This window comes from Protopterus annectens, chromosome 1.part2 (genome assembly GCF_019279795.1).
Source record: "Protopterus annectens isolate FY-2018-M chromosome 1.part2, PAN1.0, whole genome shotgun sequence".
NCBI classification, from domain to species: Eukaryota; Metazoa; Chordata; order Ceratodontiformes; family Protopteridae; genus Protopterus; species Protopterus annectens.
The window spans coordinates 1,130,908,891-1,130,926,148 of NC_056727.1; positions in this window are offsets into that span (position 1 = coordinate 1,130,908,891).

Here is a 17,258-nt window from a genome sequence, read left to right on the forward strand (position 1 = left end):
CTAAATGAGCTATGGAAACTTTGAGTAGAAGACATTATACTTGGACTTAATGGTACTTATAGGAACCGATTAATAAAGAGTGGAATTCAAGAGTACTTAATGATAGAGTAACATGCTACACCAAGCAGTTATTACATGCTGAAATCCAAAAGATAGGGCTGCACCAGTCCTCATTCAGTGTATGCTAATGGGGACTGCCACAGTCCTAGTCCTGATTCCAAAACAGGAATTGGGATCACTTTTCCCAAATAATTAGACATTGTACATTGGTGAACTTGAAGAAGCTCACTGAACTGAATGGGTTTCTAAGTGAGGCAGAAACTTCATGTGTGTGGAACTAGCGCTGCAGACAGTACCTGATGTGAAGCTAGACACTCTGCAGGCAGTACCTGGTGGGAGGCTAGACGCATTGCAGGCAGTACCTGATGGGAAGCTAGATACACTGCAGGCAGTACCTGGTGGGAGGCTAGATGCACTGCAGACAGTATCTGGTGGGAAGCTAGACTGCCATGACTACAGGTGGAGCTCTACTGAAGGTTTGGAGGTCAGGCGAGACTTGTGCATGTACAGCTGTGTATGGAGTGAACCATCCCAAATTCCTCTGAGGACAGCTCACAGTGTTGTTTTGGTTAAAAGATGGAATTCTTCAGTGGCTAGTTGGTTTGCATGACAGTCTCCTCCTTGCCTGGTGTGAATTCAAGTTTGACAGCTGTGACAGTCATCGTCTCTACATTCAAACCTATGGCTTAAAGGTGGAGCTGTTGCAACTGATTGACCATATGGCCATGCAGTTCCAACTGTATGTCAGACCCAGTACTGCAAGCAGGGAGGCATATGAGATCTTCACCTACAGTACCTGGTATGACATACAGATGGAGCTAATTTGGTGCACAACTTTGCTTGGATTTTTTTGCCCCACTGAGTCCTCGAGCAAGTTTAGGTCTAGGCTCAGTACAGGTAATAAATTCCTTAACACATATCATTACAGAATTTCATTACCCCATCTAAGCATAGCAGGCCTTCACAAAATGTAATGCCTTGGTGTTATGAGGTACTGAACTGGGTGAACCCTGCCCCTTGGGATGATGTCATCTTGGAAGGCGGAGTAGATTTCACAGTTTGGAGTCATAACAGCATGTTGGTGGGGCTGTTTGTTCTTGTTATTCTGTTGCTTTGCAATCTACTTCAATTTTCATTTTAACAGTCTGCATCTGCTTTAGCTAATGTCTTTAAACGTATGTTAATAATTCCAGTACATAGTTGCACTGCATTTTGCTATTTAATGACTAACGGTTGGTATTAAACCCTAGTTTCATTTGTATGTACTGACTGTATGCCAGGCTAGTTCAGGACAATAGTTTGCATTAAGGCATATTCAGGCTAGTCAGCTCAGAGATAATTTTCCTCCCCACCTACCCTGTTGGCAGTTGTGCTCTTAAACCCAGTGTATCTGTTGCTGTCTGCCTCTTGTGATAATTTGACAGCATAATTTCCTCTCTCTCCCTGTGTATTGGCTGTTGACAATAAACAAATAAGTATCATTTTGCAAAGTCTGTCCCCTTAAACTATTCACCAGGATAAAATATCTTTCATAAAATGTCTTAATATTGAGTGTACTGCTTGCACTGTTTTTACCGTTAAATTAGTGAATTTTTACTATAATTAGTTTGCTGGTTCTTTCAGGTGGCAGAAGAAGGTTAAAGGCTAGCTGTTTTGTAATGAACTTTACATTTTCAGTGGAAAAGTCCACCCAAACATTATACTAAAGAAACTGAAAAATAAGCAATTATAGTCATCCCTGAGTCATTTTTTTGTCAATATCATGGACCAGCACTTCCCCCAACGTCTGTAACCAACCTGATTGATGAGTATCTTGAGACAGTGTAGTAACTGTTTCATCCTGTCTGATGATCATCTATTATTCAAACAATATAACACAGTGCTTGAGGGATGTACATATATAATGTGTTGGGAGGAAAAATCTCACACACGGTAAACTGAGCAAACAAAATTGTCAGCAGTGCACCACACACAACACCTTACCAAGGCCATCACAATATACATAATTGATCATATACTGAGGTTCTAAAGATTAACATGCCTAAACCTCAAAGACATCCAAAACATAACAGAGACACAAAGAACTCTCAGCAAGTTAAGCCTACCTCCGCACATAATAAGGAGTCCCAAAGTCATGAATGCTGAGCCTGTAAGGGAAGTATTGACCCATTTACTTTTTTAGACCAACTACTACACAGACAGGAGGTGCCCCAATTTAGATCAAAAATAAATATAAATCAAGGGTAGGTGGCCAAACATGAAAAAGCCTTGAGCTATTTTGTGTTCAAATCACCATAGGCAAAATCCCATACCACTTCCTTACAAGCTATAGGCCTCCCGTCTATGGCCCAGACAACCCATAACATATATTTAAGATTATTGGAAACACTCAATATCCAACCCAATACCATATTCATAGGAGAATTTAACTACCCCATTATTAACACGGGTTAATATGACACTAAACATGTAGGCCCAGAGATTCCTGGATTTTGTTAACACAAATTCCCTAAACCAGATTGTGTGAGCATTATGGATCTGGACCTCACTGATATGCAAAAGTGCTGCACACACTCTAGGGTAATGTCTTCTATGTAAGGTCATACAACAAAACAGTCTTTTCTCAAATAAAAATAAAATCTAGAACCCCAGCTAACCCTGGAATGTTCAGGAATTACTCTAAGGTTAATTTCTTACTATTAAGTGATAAACTGGCATCGTTTCAATCCCGCATAAGTCAAGAGAAAACTGCTGCTTATGTGAAACTGTTCATAGAAACCCTACACAATCATGTTAATGGCTGCATAGAGGCAGCTGTACCCACCAGGAATAAGTACAGAACTAACTCAAAAAAGCCACCCTGGTAGAATCTCTACATCAGTAGTCTATATAACAGAAGAAGGAATATTATGGCAAAAATTAGGAGGCCTAGCACCCAAACTGATAAAAACAAACTCATCAAACTAAACAAAAACTCAGAGGACAAATAAATTCACCGAAGACACATTTGAGGTATGTATGCCTCCCAAGAGAAGGACAACCATAAGGCATTCTTTAGCTATGTCCACAGTCTCAAAGACAATATGCAATTGTGTGCAGGGCTCAGTATTAACTGAGTGACTTATACTCAGCCAGAAGATATAACAAACTTACAGGCAGGCAAATTCAGCTCTAACTTTAACCCTGTCTCCCCTCAACTTCCTCTCAGGAAATGCCGTGAAATATAACTCAACTATCAATAGGGAACAGGTTCTGAATTCTCTGTGTAATATCAAGCACACTGCAGACAATGCCCCAGAGTGCCTTATAAATAGCATGAAATGTAACTTCTGGAATTGATATTTAACTGTAGCCTCCAAACAGCCTTCATGCCTCATGCATGGAGAACTGCAACAGTCATCCCTCCACACAAATGTGGGCCATCTACAGATCCTGGAAACTACAGACCTATAAGTCTCATTAGTCTCATCTACAAAGCCATGGAAAGAAGTATCATGGAAATAATCAATATTGATATAGGAAATCTCCAAACACTAGAGTGAACCCACTTTGATTTTGACAAGGGCAGATCATACCTACTCAACCTCGTGGAATTCTTTGAGGTCACCAAAGCCGTGGATGAGCGCAAAATGGTTTTCACTGCCTACCTTGACCTGGCCAAAGCATTAGACACAATATCCCACTTGAGCAATGTTGACAAAATCAAGAGGGTCGGTATATACCAATATGCTACCAGATGATAGCCAGCTGACTCACAGACAGGACCTCAAAAGTGAAAAATGGGGACTTCACCTCTACAAAGTGGCCAGTCACAAGTAGAGTCCCTCAGTGATCAGTCCTGGGACCTTTTCTTTTTGGCATGCATTTCTCTGAAGATGGCCTCTGGTTCATAGGTTAATAGGTTCATAACAGATTACCGAGCTAATGGCTTAGGAGCCCTTGCAGGCCTAACCAGTTTTACCCAGATTTTATTCAATTTTCTATCCCTAGGGGAAAGATAACAATAATTAATTTGCAGATGATTACAAATTAGGAGCAGTTGTAGAATCCTCCACTGACACAAATATTTTTCAGAAAGGGCTGACACAGACAAATAACTTCAGTCATAGCAATGGCCTAAAACTAAATGCCAAGAAATGCATAATATTATCTGTTGGGAAGTCATTCACCTCTGGTAACTATCATATTGACAACACACTCCTAAGAGTTGACTAAGTAATCAGGGACTTGGGGACACACATAGGCAATAATTTAGCCTTTGACCATCATATGTCAACAGTAGTGAAGAAATCATTCTGTACAACTTATAAACAAAGATATTACATCTAGGCCCATGCAGGTCATTGTTCCACTGTATTCAGCATTCATCTGACTTACCGTTGAGTAAAATGCCCCACTTGGTATGTACCTAACCAGAAACATCCAACAACTGGAACATCCACAGAGGTTCTTCACAAAAAGAATACAGGACATAAATAATATGTCCTTTGTAGACTAGCTCAAAGTCCTATCCCAATATTCTACAGTCTGTTGAGGGCTGATCTATACCTAACATACAAGACATTCTCAGACTCCACCCTGATGGACCTCCTGCATATCTGCAAAACAAATAGCATCAGAATTACTCATCATAAAGACTTGAACCTTGCATCTGATGTAAATACAACCTGCTGGAAAGAGATGTATGTATCCCACAGACTACCCCTTCTCTGGAACAGGCTCCCCATTCATGTGAAGCACAGTTTCTTCCTAACCCAATTCAAGTGTAATTTGGACAGTTAGATGGGGAACAGGAAATTCATCCCTGGTTTGGCACCTATGCCTCTAATGGACACAGCCTGTAAATGGTTTATCTTCCAGGCCACTACTTGTAAATGTCACATCTTCTGAGTCCCTGCTTACACTTATCAAGGGTACCACAACTTGTCAGAAATCTGAAATGCATGGCTAGGATTAAAAAGGCCCTATTACACACCTATAAACCTATGAACCAATCAAACATTTCTTGTTATTGGTGACTCTGTTGGAAGACATACAGAAGTTCCTCTTACCAAGCTGAGCAAAAAAGATTGACAGTTAGTAACTTGCCTGGTGACAGGATCCATCAGATCACACCAGCACCCAGCTACTGAATAACAAGTGCCAGTATGACTCTGTCATAGTTTATGCTAGTGTCAATGACTTGAGGTGTACCTCCCTGGACATTATGCAGAGAAACATGAAGGAGCTCTCGAACTATGCATACCAGGCAGGAATCAGCATAGCATTTCGAAGCAGTCTACCTTTTCCAAAGATGATGCCACAATATTAGCAAAAAATAATTTATATCAATAATTATCTTAGTTTTTAGTGTCATTTGAAGAGAATACAATAATTGTCAGCCTGGTAGGATATGGTGGACAGAACATGATGCTTTGCCAGGGATAGCTTTCTTCTGTCTCCTCTAGGGTTTTGATTGTTGGCAAAGACATTGTCCACCTCCATTGTATCTTTTTCAGGCAATGGCAACCTGATAAATCTAGAAATATAACAAAACAAGCAAAGGAAAATAAGATGGTGTTACTGAGGAATGATAAGAGGCAAAGCAAGAAACTACACTCCCTATAAGCCCTTCTGAATCTGGCTAATGTTGACATCTGTGTAGAGACTAAGGCATGGTTTAAAATGGCTGAGAGCACTCTGGCTGTGCAGGGTCATAATGCCATCCATATGTTTAGACCAGCTACTATGCAGGAGAGGTAAATAGTAGAAGGTGTGCCAATTGTTATTCAGAAGAGACTCGTATCAAAACTGATAAAGCAACATGCTGCAGTAGAGCTTCAAATAACCATCAGAAATGTCCAGTACCATATATTAGCTAGCTCTAAAACTCAATCAAAAAAAGCCACAGTGTCTATCTGCATGAACTAGAATCACTCAGCATTAAGCCCAATACTATTTTAGGTGAGGTAAACTATCCAATTATAAACTGGGAACCTACACCATCACTAGTGCATAAGCATAGAGATTCACAAACTTTGTCAATACAAATTCCTTGGAATAGCTAGTCAGAGAACCCACTGGGGGAACAACACACTGGACTTTGTTTTTTCTAATATTGTACCATCTTGTACCATCCCTTGAACATATATTTGTCAGTTGTTAGGTCTGATCATAAACCCATCTCCTTCAAAATGAAATTGAAATCAGACATCCGTTCAACACATGGTACCTTTAGAAATGTTTCTAAGGCAAACTATCTACTCTTAAGCAATACATTGGTGAGCTTCAGATCCCCACCAAACTTCAGATCCCCACTAAATTGAGTTAACTCCACTGAATACTGGGCAGCCTACACCACCACTCATTAGTAGCTTGCTAATGGTTGTGTATATGCAGCTGTACCCCTTAGGGCAAATTCTAGAAACAAAACAGCATGGTGGATCCATAATATTAACAATATTTACAATAAAAGGAAGAGAATTTTAACCAAAAGTAAGAAGAATAGTTCTTAGAGTTCTAGAGCTCTTGTTACCAATAAATAAATAAATAAATAAATAAAAAACAAATAAATAAATAAAAAACAACAGCTCAGAAGTTTGATAAAATCCACCAAAGTCAACCCAAGTCAAAGAAAACCACAAGGCTTGTTTTAGTTATTTTCATAATCTTAAAGCAAACTAAAATAAAGAGTATAAAGGTCACACAGATAACCAATGGGTTAAAAAATGCAAAAAGAAAAATCCAGCAAAACTAGACTTGTGTGTGAGACCTTAAACCTCTTGCATCAGAGGCCTCATGGGATATATGTAAATCACCCTTCAAGGATATCAGGTGTTTCAGCTGAATAGCAATTCTGAACAGACATGACTTTCTTTTTTACTTTCATTTTTAAGTCTATTTATGGACAGTTTCAGCCAATTGAAGTCAAACCCATCTAGCTGTGGACATGCATGCTACTGCCTTCATACAACACCATCAGCACAGCATAAGAGGAATGTTTGACCTTTGGAAACACAGGGTTGTTATACCCAGCTGATACCCATAAACATTAGGGTGTCTGCAAAATATCCCAACTAACAAACTAAAATAAAAGAGTAAAAAGGTCATAAAGATAACCAACTGGTTAAAAAAAACACAAGAAAAATGATACCTCAAACCTCTTGCATCAGAGGCCTCATGGGATACATGCAAACCACCCTTGTAGAATATCAGATGTTTCAGCAAAAAAAGTAACTCTGAACATCCATGACTTTTTCTTTCATTTTTAAATCTATTTGTGGACAATTTCAGACCATTAAAGCCAAATCCCTCTTGCTGTGGAGATGCATGTTTTTGCCTTTGGATATTTAACCATTAGAAATACAGGGTTGTCATGCCCAGATGATAACCATAAACATTAGGGTGTCTATACAATATCCCAACTAACAAACTAAAATGTACGCCCGGATTCACAAATCCTCCGTGTAAGACTTAATTCTTACTCGCAGGCTGCAGTTGAATGGTATGACGTCAGCGTGCCATGAATATGCATGAGGGCATGCTGACTCAACCGTAAGTCTTACACTGGCCGTGTAAGAAAGCAGGGGGTGTGTCCGACTGCCGAGCAGTCTAAATGTCCACGCCCCTGCAAGTGCTCAAAATAAAAGCAAATAAACAAGAGCGAGTCCGCTCAAATGTCCCTGCACCCAACACCTCACTGTCTGATATTGCAAACTCCCATCACAGTTCTAAAACGCATAACATTAATTTTTTTTTAATTCCCAAAATAGCTGCCCGTATTTGCGCGTGTGTGCGCAGGTGTGCCCATTGCTTAGCTACAGTTAGCAATTCTGACATGGAAGAGCTTAAGAAAGAATGTTTATACAAATTGCACCAAATAGCAATAGTGTAATGGGAGAGCTTTTGCACAAAGAAGTGGCATTCACGGTTCGAGTCCCACCACTCCCTTTCGTATTTATTTTTTAAATCAGTATATGGAATAATACCTAACAAATATGTTTAAACATAACTAAAAAGCAGTGAAATGGCCAATGTATCAGTGAACAAAATAAATATTTTAAAGGATCCCAATATAAAATTGCCTGCAGTTAAGCAGCACTTCACCCAGCGCAATAGAGTTGCCCATAGTTCAATAGCGCTTCACCCAGCACAATAGAGTTGCCCATAGTTTAATAGTGCTTTACCCAGCGCAATGTGTTTATGCAGACATGCGTGCCATGCCAACAAGGGCACCGTAGGGCACCAAGGAGCAACGTAGAGCAAAGTTGCTTAAATGCAGTCACACCCCCTAGGCTGTCTGGACAGTATGAAAATAAAATGAATGACAAGGTTCAAACCCAGGACTCTGTGCATCACAAGCAAAGTACAGAACCACTAAGCCATGACAACATAGGGGAAACAGCCACTGTTAACATTCATATACTTACTAATCTTAGTTTAACCATTACTAAGCAGGTCTGCAGTCAGCCGAGAATTTTACAAAATGGCCAATCACGAAAAAGTGCGGGAAATGCGGCATATTTAAGCCCCACAGGCAGGAATACAGACCATAACTGATTGTAGCTCACATCTGCAGTTAGAATGTCTGGTGTCAGAGAGGGAACACACTTCCGAGCGCAACATTGGGGCATCGAGGAGTCAAAATACATGGTTTGGCTCCTTGTCCACCATCATGAGTCAAGACTCCTGCAGGGCCAGTTCCAAGGGACAGAGTACAAGGCAGAGGCTTGGAATCAGTTAGCTCGTGACCTCACCAGTGCCACAGGTGTTCCTCGAACTGGTGAGCAGGTCCGTCACCACCATGCAGACCTGAAGAGATGAAAGCAGGACTGCCTGAACCAATGGATACAGGAGGCCCATGGGATGTGGGATGCCCCACAACTGAGTATGTAGCCATGGAATGCAGTATGTAAGAATTAATAATGGAGTATGTATAACTGATAGGTATGTCTCAATATCCCTTCATTTACTTTACAGCTGCAGGTGACCATGCTGCAAATCAGCAAGCCTATGCTGATAGGCTGCTAAGGATGTGCCACCAGGCAGGTCAGTGATTATTCTGCATGTATTGCTATATAAAATATGGGAGAGAGCATGAAAGAAAGTGCTGTAGTCCAATAATACAGCCATAAATTTGCCTGAATAAGCCCTCTGCATGTACTGTCAGATAAAAACGTCAGAGAGGCAGAAAAAGAATGTAGTAACCCATTAAGAAAGGTAACATATGTCTGGAATAATATCTCTGCAGGCACTGCCATATAAAATAAGTGAGTGAGCTTGAAAAAAGAGTGTTCTAACCTATTAATAAAGGTATAATATGTCTTGAACATGTCCGCCCTATACACCGTTAAAACAAATAAAGGAGTGAGCCTGTGGAAAAGTGAGTAATGTCATTAATAAAGATCTAAAACCAGGGGTGTGTCTGTGTCACAGAGTTTGAAATGTTGTTGTACCCTTGCATTATACAAACAGTACTGTTTGAAAAGGTGCTGGCAACCCAGAGTTGTGCAGTCCCATATAAACTGGGTGATGGAAGTGCTAGTAGTTGTGAAACATATAGACAGCCCACAACAGTTAGTTACTGGCTGGCATGAATAAGTAAATCTGGCACACGTGTAGCATGTTATTTTTCCCCAGAAATGTGAGTGTGTGTCAAGAAATGCGGGGTTCTGTACAAATCAAAGTGAAAATGTCATGTGAAAACATCCCAGATATGTAGATAAAGAAATATAAATGCAATCAAGAATTATGTAGCAGTAACATCTGCATCCTGGACAGTTAGTATGTCAGATATAGGTCAGGCATATATTGAACTAGCCAAACCCATTACACAACCTAATGTATAGTGGCAAGTGTAATAATACATGTAGGGGATATAAACTTGCAGTCACTAGGAATGTAGTGCAGACAAAAAGGTAATTATAAGATGGTAACCAAGGTTTTTTCTACACCCTACTGTATGTGCATAAACCATGCAATTCCACACCTCAATGGGTATGTGTAATCTTAAATATGTGTTGGGACATATGTCCTATTGTTCTATAAATATTTGCATTCACGTTGATGCATGTGCCCTGTTTAAACACCACAGTCATGGTGGCCTGTTTCTACCAAACATCCCTGCATGCTGTTGGAATATCCACTGTGGTTCAATATATGCATGTGTTATGCTTGCTGATCAAATGTTGTAACCTTGGTGTGTTGGGTTAATGGGAATATTACTGCATGCTGTTACATATAATCTGGAATGCTGTTTTGCTTATGTTGTAATTAAACACACCTAATCACAGAACGTATGGGAAGGCTGGTCCCAGTGGACCCACCTGTCCCTCCTCAGCTGGCGAGTGCACCTGGCACCAGCAGGTCCGGTGTCCAGCCCAGGTGCACCTCCTCCATTGGTCCTGTGCCACCTTCGGGTGGAAGCGCTGCAGGTGATGGGGCTCGTCACCCCCCCATGCAAGCGTGGGCAGAGAAGGGCCACCTGTCACCCTTCGAAGGGTCCAGGTTGTGGTGCATAGGGAGATCCAGCATTCAGTCGCTGATCCCCTACGCTAGCTCGAGGTGAGAGTGGTGCATCTCAGGGGTGTGCCTGCCCATCCTACGCAGTCCCCAGCACAGCCAACTTCGGGGCTGTGAAGGTTCAGTGGTGACTGCCCATGGGTGGGGATCTCAGTTCCACTGTTACCATCTGTGGGCTCATGGGCTTGCGATTTCCAAACATCCAACCCCATCAATTGTGTTCACCCACCCTATGTGTCATACATCGCCCCTGTATGCGTCTTGTCTGTCTTGTCTGTTTACCTTCCCAACTTACCTCCCTGGACATGCCTGCTTCCTCTACCTCACTTCCCACTCTCACCTGAAAAAAAAAAAAAAAGGGGCAATCTGTACCCACAAAAAAATTACACCCCAGACATAGCTGCCCATTTCGCACACATGTCCCTTGGACATGTAAGCTGATAATTAGAATTGACAATACAACATACTTTGTTGTCCTCATCCCTCTCCCAGGGGTGGAAGGTTTCAAATTTCACTCCAAATTCATTGCATATGCACAGCTATCGCTGTTAAAAAAATGGGCAGCTACGGACCTTCCCTACACCCGTCCTGCACATCCCGAGCTTGTTTACCTACTGTCTGTCCCTCTTTGTGCCCCCTTTTTCACCACTTTCCTATCTCCACATTTTCTTTTCTTTAAAAGAAATTAGCGCGGGGGTTAGCGGGAGTAAGCACTTTTAAGCGGTAGTAAGTGGGTTTAAGCAAGTGTGCGCATGTGTATACTTAGCTAAGCATCGCTAAGCGTCATGCAAACCCACGCAAACTCACTTACAACTGCTTAAAAGTGTCTTAGTCACTCTATGGCCGGGCACTTGTTGTGCTGAGCAGCTAAAGAAAAAAACTCTACCAGTCTCGAACCCCAGACCATTGACACAATAGACTGCATGAATTTCCACTAAGCCACAGCAGACATACAAATAACTGGGTTCTGAAATAAATATATCATGCATTACAATGAGGGAATGTAAATGGAAATTAGGAATGGTATAACACAAATCCTTTTCTGTGGGTCTTTACTAGCAGTGGTTGTGGAATTGCATGACATGACTGTGAAAGGAGAACTAGCCATCCTAGCAGGGAATAATGTTACAGTAGCACCTTACAAACACCACACAGTATCAGACCAGGATAAATACTGGCCATGGGAATACAGTGCAATAACCACATTTGTATGGCAGTTAATTGTGTAAGTGAGAAAAAAGTACATACTCCCATGTATCCTGTGTTAGCATTTGGAGGGGTGCGTACATGTCTACACTGAGATGTGTGTACTGGAAGCAGCAACATTCAGGTTTGAGTACAACATGAATATAACTGGCTACAACCCTAGCATCAGATAAGAGACATATACCAACCTTCAGACTGACACAACGGTGTCCAGAGCAAACAAGCACGGGCCCCACCTTGGAAATCTGAAAGGGCTACGCCTGCCTAACCTAGCATTTTTTAGCAGTGGGCTGCAATCACAGTGAGTAATGCAATCACCAAACAGCAGGCTGCATGCAATTACTGAATGGTGGGTAGCAATTGGTGCAGAGGCTGTCACATGCACAAGAGCAGATACCTAGAAAAGCAGGCTATACCTGCAGTCCACACATGCAATTATATCATTGCAGGTCCTGTGAGAGAGAGAGAGAGAGAGAGACACGGACACAGACACAGACACAGACTGAGACAGAGACAGAACAGAGTGAGAAACTGAGAAAGAAAGTTAAACAGAGGGTGAAAACCCAAAACAAACCACCAATAAAAAAAAAATACAAAACCATAACACACAGAGCTGGGAAATACAAATATAAGGTATGTAACTCACATGTATGTGTTGGCATGTTGTAGATGTTCCTGAAGAGTACTCTACACACTGCAAATCATCCATGTTGGGCAGCAGTATGTATCTATCTGTATCTGCACATGTGCATAGGGCAAGGGACATACTGCAACTGTTAGTGAAGGGTGGACAGATATCTGTCAGTGAAGGTTGATATGTGCATATATCCATGTAGGTCATAGTGTGTGGCCTAGAAAACAGCATGCAGTGCTCAGGAGCGGCCTTAGGTCAACTGGTGCCCAAGGCAAAAGGGCTCCATGGCACCCCTACCACACTTCCTGGTGCCCCCATCCTTGTCTTACTACACCACATAAATAGTGGGAAAGCACCCCTGCTAGAGCGGCGCCCTAGGCGGCCGTCCAGTTGGCCTATGCCTAAGGCCAGCTATGGTAGTGTTGATATATGTCATGTGGTGGTTAAATGCTGTGGGACAGATTTGTCAGATCTGCTGTGTTACAGCCAGTGAGGCCTGCTAATGCTACAAGGACTGAGGACACCCACATGCATTCTGCACAACACTGTGCAATTTAATCACATACCTGTACATCCCACAACTGTCACATAAGTGATATCCCCACCATGAAATGTGGACTGTACATGTGCCTATATGTACATCCATGTGTACAGCAATGGATGTGTACATGTATGTGTATAGATATGCATATATATAAGATATATATATATATATATATATATATATATATATATATATATATATATATATATATATATATATATATATATATAGATATATATATATATATAGATATATATATATATATATATATATATATATATATATATGTATATATATATATATATATATATATATACATAGAGAGTGAGAGAGAGAGACAGAGAGACACGGGGTCATATGTACAGCAACAGGTGTGTGGTGACCAAGGCATGGACTGTAGACAAGTGTTGATACTGCAGTGTCATTCCACCTTCCCAAAACAGTGTACCCATTAACTACTACATAGGTAGAGATCTACCTAACAGTAAAGCTGTGATAAGGGAACATGGGACACAGGTGGACAGTAGCCTCCGCTTTGATGAAGACAGTGCCACACTACACCTGTAATCTGTCTGTGTGGTATGTGTCATGACAACAGGTGTGTCATCTATGGAAGTATAGGGTAGAGTTCCACTCTACTCATCACAATGCCCTGTGTGGTATGTACTTCACATGACAACTACACCAGGTGAACAGGCCACAGACAGACCTCCCAAAGGGTAATACTGGCCACAAATAGATGCCCTATGCAGACTGACTCACAAAACCACAACTACACTGTATTACATACTGGCCACACAGAGGTAACCTCTGCCGGACATACAGAGGTATGTCACACCCATAGCTGGGTGACAACCACCATGGCAACATATCACAATCCCTCCGGGATACACGCTCTAGGGCCCTAAACCTTGTCAGCTCACTAAACAGCACATGCTGGAGGGATAGTTTCCCATCTCAGAGATATGCCATACACCAGACTAGACCACATAGTAATAGCAAACAAGGCTCCTCCTTAGCAGTTGTTATAAATACCCCTGATGATTGTGTGGGAGATTGGTAATACACCCCAGGAAACACCTCTGTGGTTCAGGTTGGCAGGGGCAAGTGGAATCAAAGTACAAGTGTTTCAAAGAATAGGGTAGCATATGGCTAGGCTGTCATAGGCCCTAGGGCAAATAGCATATTACCTACATATGACACTATTCACTCACACATGTACTTAATGCAATAGCTGCTATGTAAGGTTGAATAAGTGTAATGCTGAATGTGTGCAAGGTCTGTAAAGGTGTAACAGCTTAGTGTGATGTTGTATCTGACATGGTAGTGCCTATCCTAGCTGTGAGGACAACAACTGATGTGTAATGTACTGCTAGGCAGACATAATAGTACGGCATATGATGTGACGTAGTTCTCTGTTGACGAATGTGGTGTCACATTGTAGGCTAAAGCAATACATGTATGCTTAGTGAGTGGTACTGCTGGTGAATCCATCAACAATATGAACTGTAGTACTACCTGAAGCTGTAGGCCTAAACAGCACAGTATGGTGTGTGTTCACATTGCTTGGAAACACTGTCATGTGTGTTTCCTGTAGTCTACTCAGAGGACAGAATGCAGGCATAAGGGTGTGTAAGTAGTGGCACACAGTACCATATGGTACACAGGTAATGCTCATCTGTGTTGGCATACAGTGGTGCGTTGTATGTTTGCCTGATGTGTGTGTGTGATTATGCCTGTACAATGGCTGCAATCATATGTGTGTTACAGGGTAAACGTGTGTATCCAGCAACATATAAAGTCTGTTACAGCAGTATGCCACCTATAGTAACAACTGTACACATCTGTTAGGCAGGGATATGGCATCAATGACTAGGGTGGTTGATTGGTAGTACTGTACCTGTACTTTACATCCATTGCAATGGATGACATCTCTGTTTGTGCATTGTTGTGATATACACCCCTGTCTTGAGGTTGTGCAATGTGTCACAAACAGTGTGTCGGGTACTGTTGTATAGTGGTGTGATATATAGAGTCTGCCAGGCAGTGTTAGTTAGTTGTGGCCTGAGAGCCAGTAAGTGGTATTGAATGTGTGTAACCTCTGACAGACAATAGGATGGTATATATGTCAGTAAAGTGATATCTGTGGGTAAAGGTGTAAAGTGTGCCACAGGACACTCTCACACATATTGTTCATATCTTTTTCAGCCAGATGGCCAATCAATGCAACCCAACGTACACAGTAGATGAGGAAGAGGTGATACTGCAAAGCCTATTGCAGTGGTACACAATGCTATTCTCCAGAAGCAGCCAGCACCAGCAGGAGTGGACTGCACTGTGGCAGGAACTTGTTCGTCAGGTAAATGACATAGGCATGCATAACCGGACATATGAGCAGGTACACCATCACTGCAGTGATTTAATTAGACAAGTCCAGTGGCGTGCGTCTGATATCCAAAGACAGCAGCTTGCCACAGGTGGTGGGGTGGCCATTCATCCCTCCCTCACCAGAGTAGAGGAGCTGCTCCTAAGCATGGTGACTCCTGGACAACAGCTACATCAACCTCTGACATGTGCTGTAATGGAGGCTGGAGCCACCCAGCACATCCACCTGGAGCAAGCAGGTAACATGCCCAATCTGTAGACTACAGTTAACTGTATTGTTAGATTATGTCTACGTGAGATGTGTACTGTGTGTTTAGCAGTTCCGCTGCCTAGTGTTGTGCAATACGGATAGTTTGAATAATATCTCTACACCTGTGACTGTTGACTGTTGTTGTACTGCAGTTTAGCATACCCACTGTAGCAATGCCACAGTTGTGGCCACTGACGAACTGTCTCATATTCTCGTAGGTCCCTCTGGTGTGACAGCAGGGCAGCTGATCCATGCTGGTGAGTGTGTTATACCTGCAATGTTGGTAATGAAATATGCATGTCATAGGTGTGGTGTAGGCCATGTACACGTAACACACCTACGCATAATGCATGCCGTGCATGTTTGCTGTGAGATGTTGCACAGCTCAGTAATGTCAGTAGCTGCCTCAATGACATGCATTACACAGAGCATGACACACAGTTGTGGCAACCCCGTACTGCACAATGGATAGGCATAGTTGCAACACCTGTACACAACATAACACATTTATCACATGCAGTACACAAAGTCATGCTACATATGGCGTAACCACACACCCGCTGTAAGGTCGCACTTCAATATCCCACATGTCATCCACACACACATGATGTACCTCAGGGGTAGAGGCCTATCATGGGCCTGTGCAACACTCTTCAACACATAACACAGTCATGTTAGGCAATGCTCCCTATTGGGCACCTCATACACCCATGTACAAAGTGGCTGTGTAATAGTGAATGTAGCCAAGGCACTGCAGTTCATGTACAGCATGCTAGGCGGTCGTCTGTCACACAGTAGTAGCCGTGAGTGACCACAAGATGCATGATGATGATAATGGCACATGGTACTACACCCCATCCAGTTACATTGACCACAGTACTACACATAGCAGTCTTTGCTGTGCACCTCATTGTTCTATGTGTGCAAACATATGCACCTATACACACTATGCACAGCATGTTGTGTGTGTGCTTACATATGCTAGTATACACATTTTGCACAGCAGTCGCCATCTGTACAAAGAGTCACATATATGTCCTGGAATGCTATTGGGTGTATAGGTCACATGACACACATTGGGTATGTGTGGTGTTTAATGTTGGAGTCATGTAGCATGCCATGTCATGGCTGGCAAGACATATCTGCAATATGTCCCACACTCACCATAACCACTGTACAATGTCCATGTCGAGCATTGGGATTCCTTCACATCTACATGGACCACTCATCCCATGTCTGTACATTGCATGCATTTGCTACACCTGTGCCCACTATTATGTGCTATGGACACAGACACTGTCATCAGACATGGCAATCTATGTGTCACACAGATAACACATGCAGCCATGGTATGTATACCACTGAGTGGTGGTGCACATGACATTGCAGAGTAGATAATACTTGCACAGCAATGTTGTGTCCATGTACACATTGTGTTCCAGGGTGTAGCCAATCACTGAACAACTACACACATGCATCAAAGTCATGTATAATGTCATTAGATAGGGCTGTCTACACTTGCACTGCATGGTGTTGAGCAACACATGGTCTGCATGCTGACACGTGTGTGGTGACTGTTTGCCTTGTGATACTGTCACCCACCATCACCCACTATTGTGTATGTGTCAGGTTGCTGGTGTGTGTGTGTGTGTGTGTGTGTGTGTGTGTGTGTGTGTGTG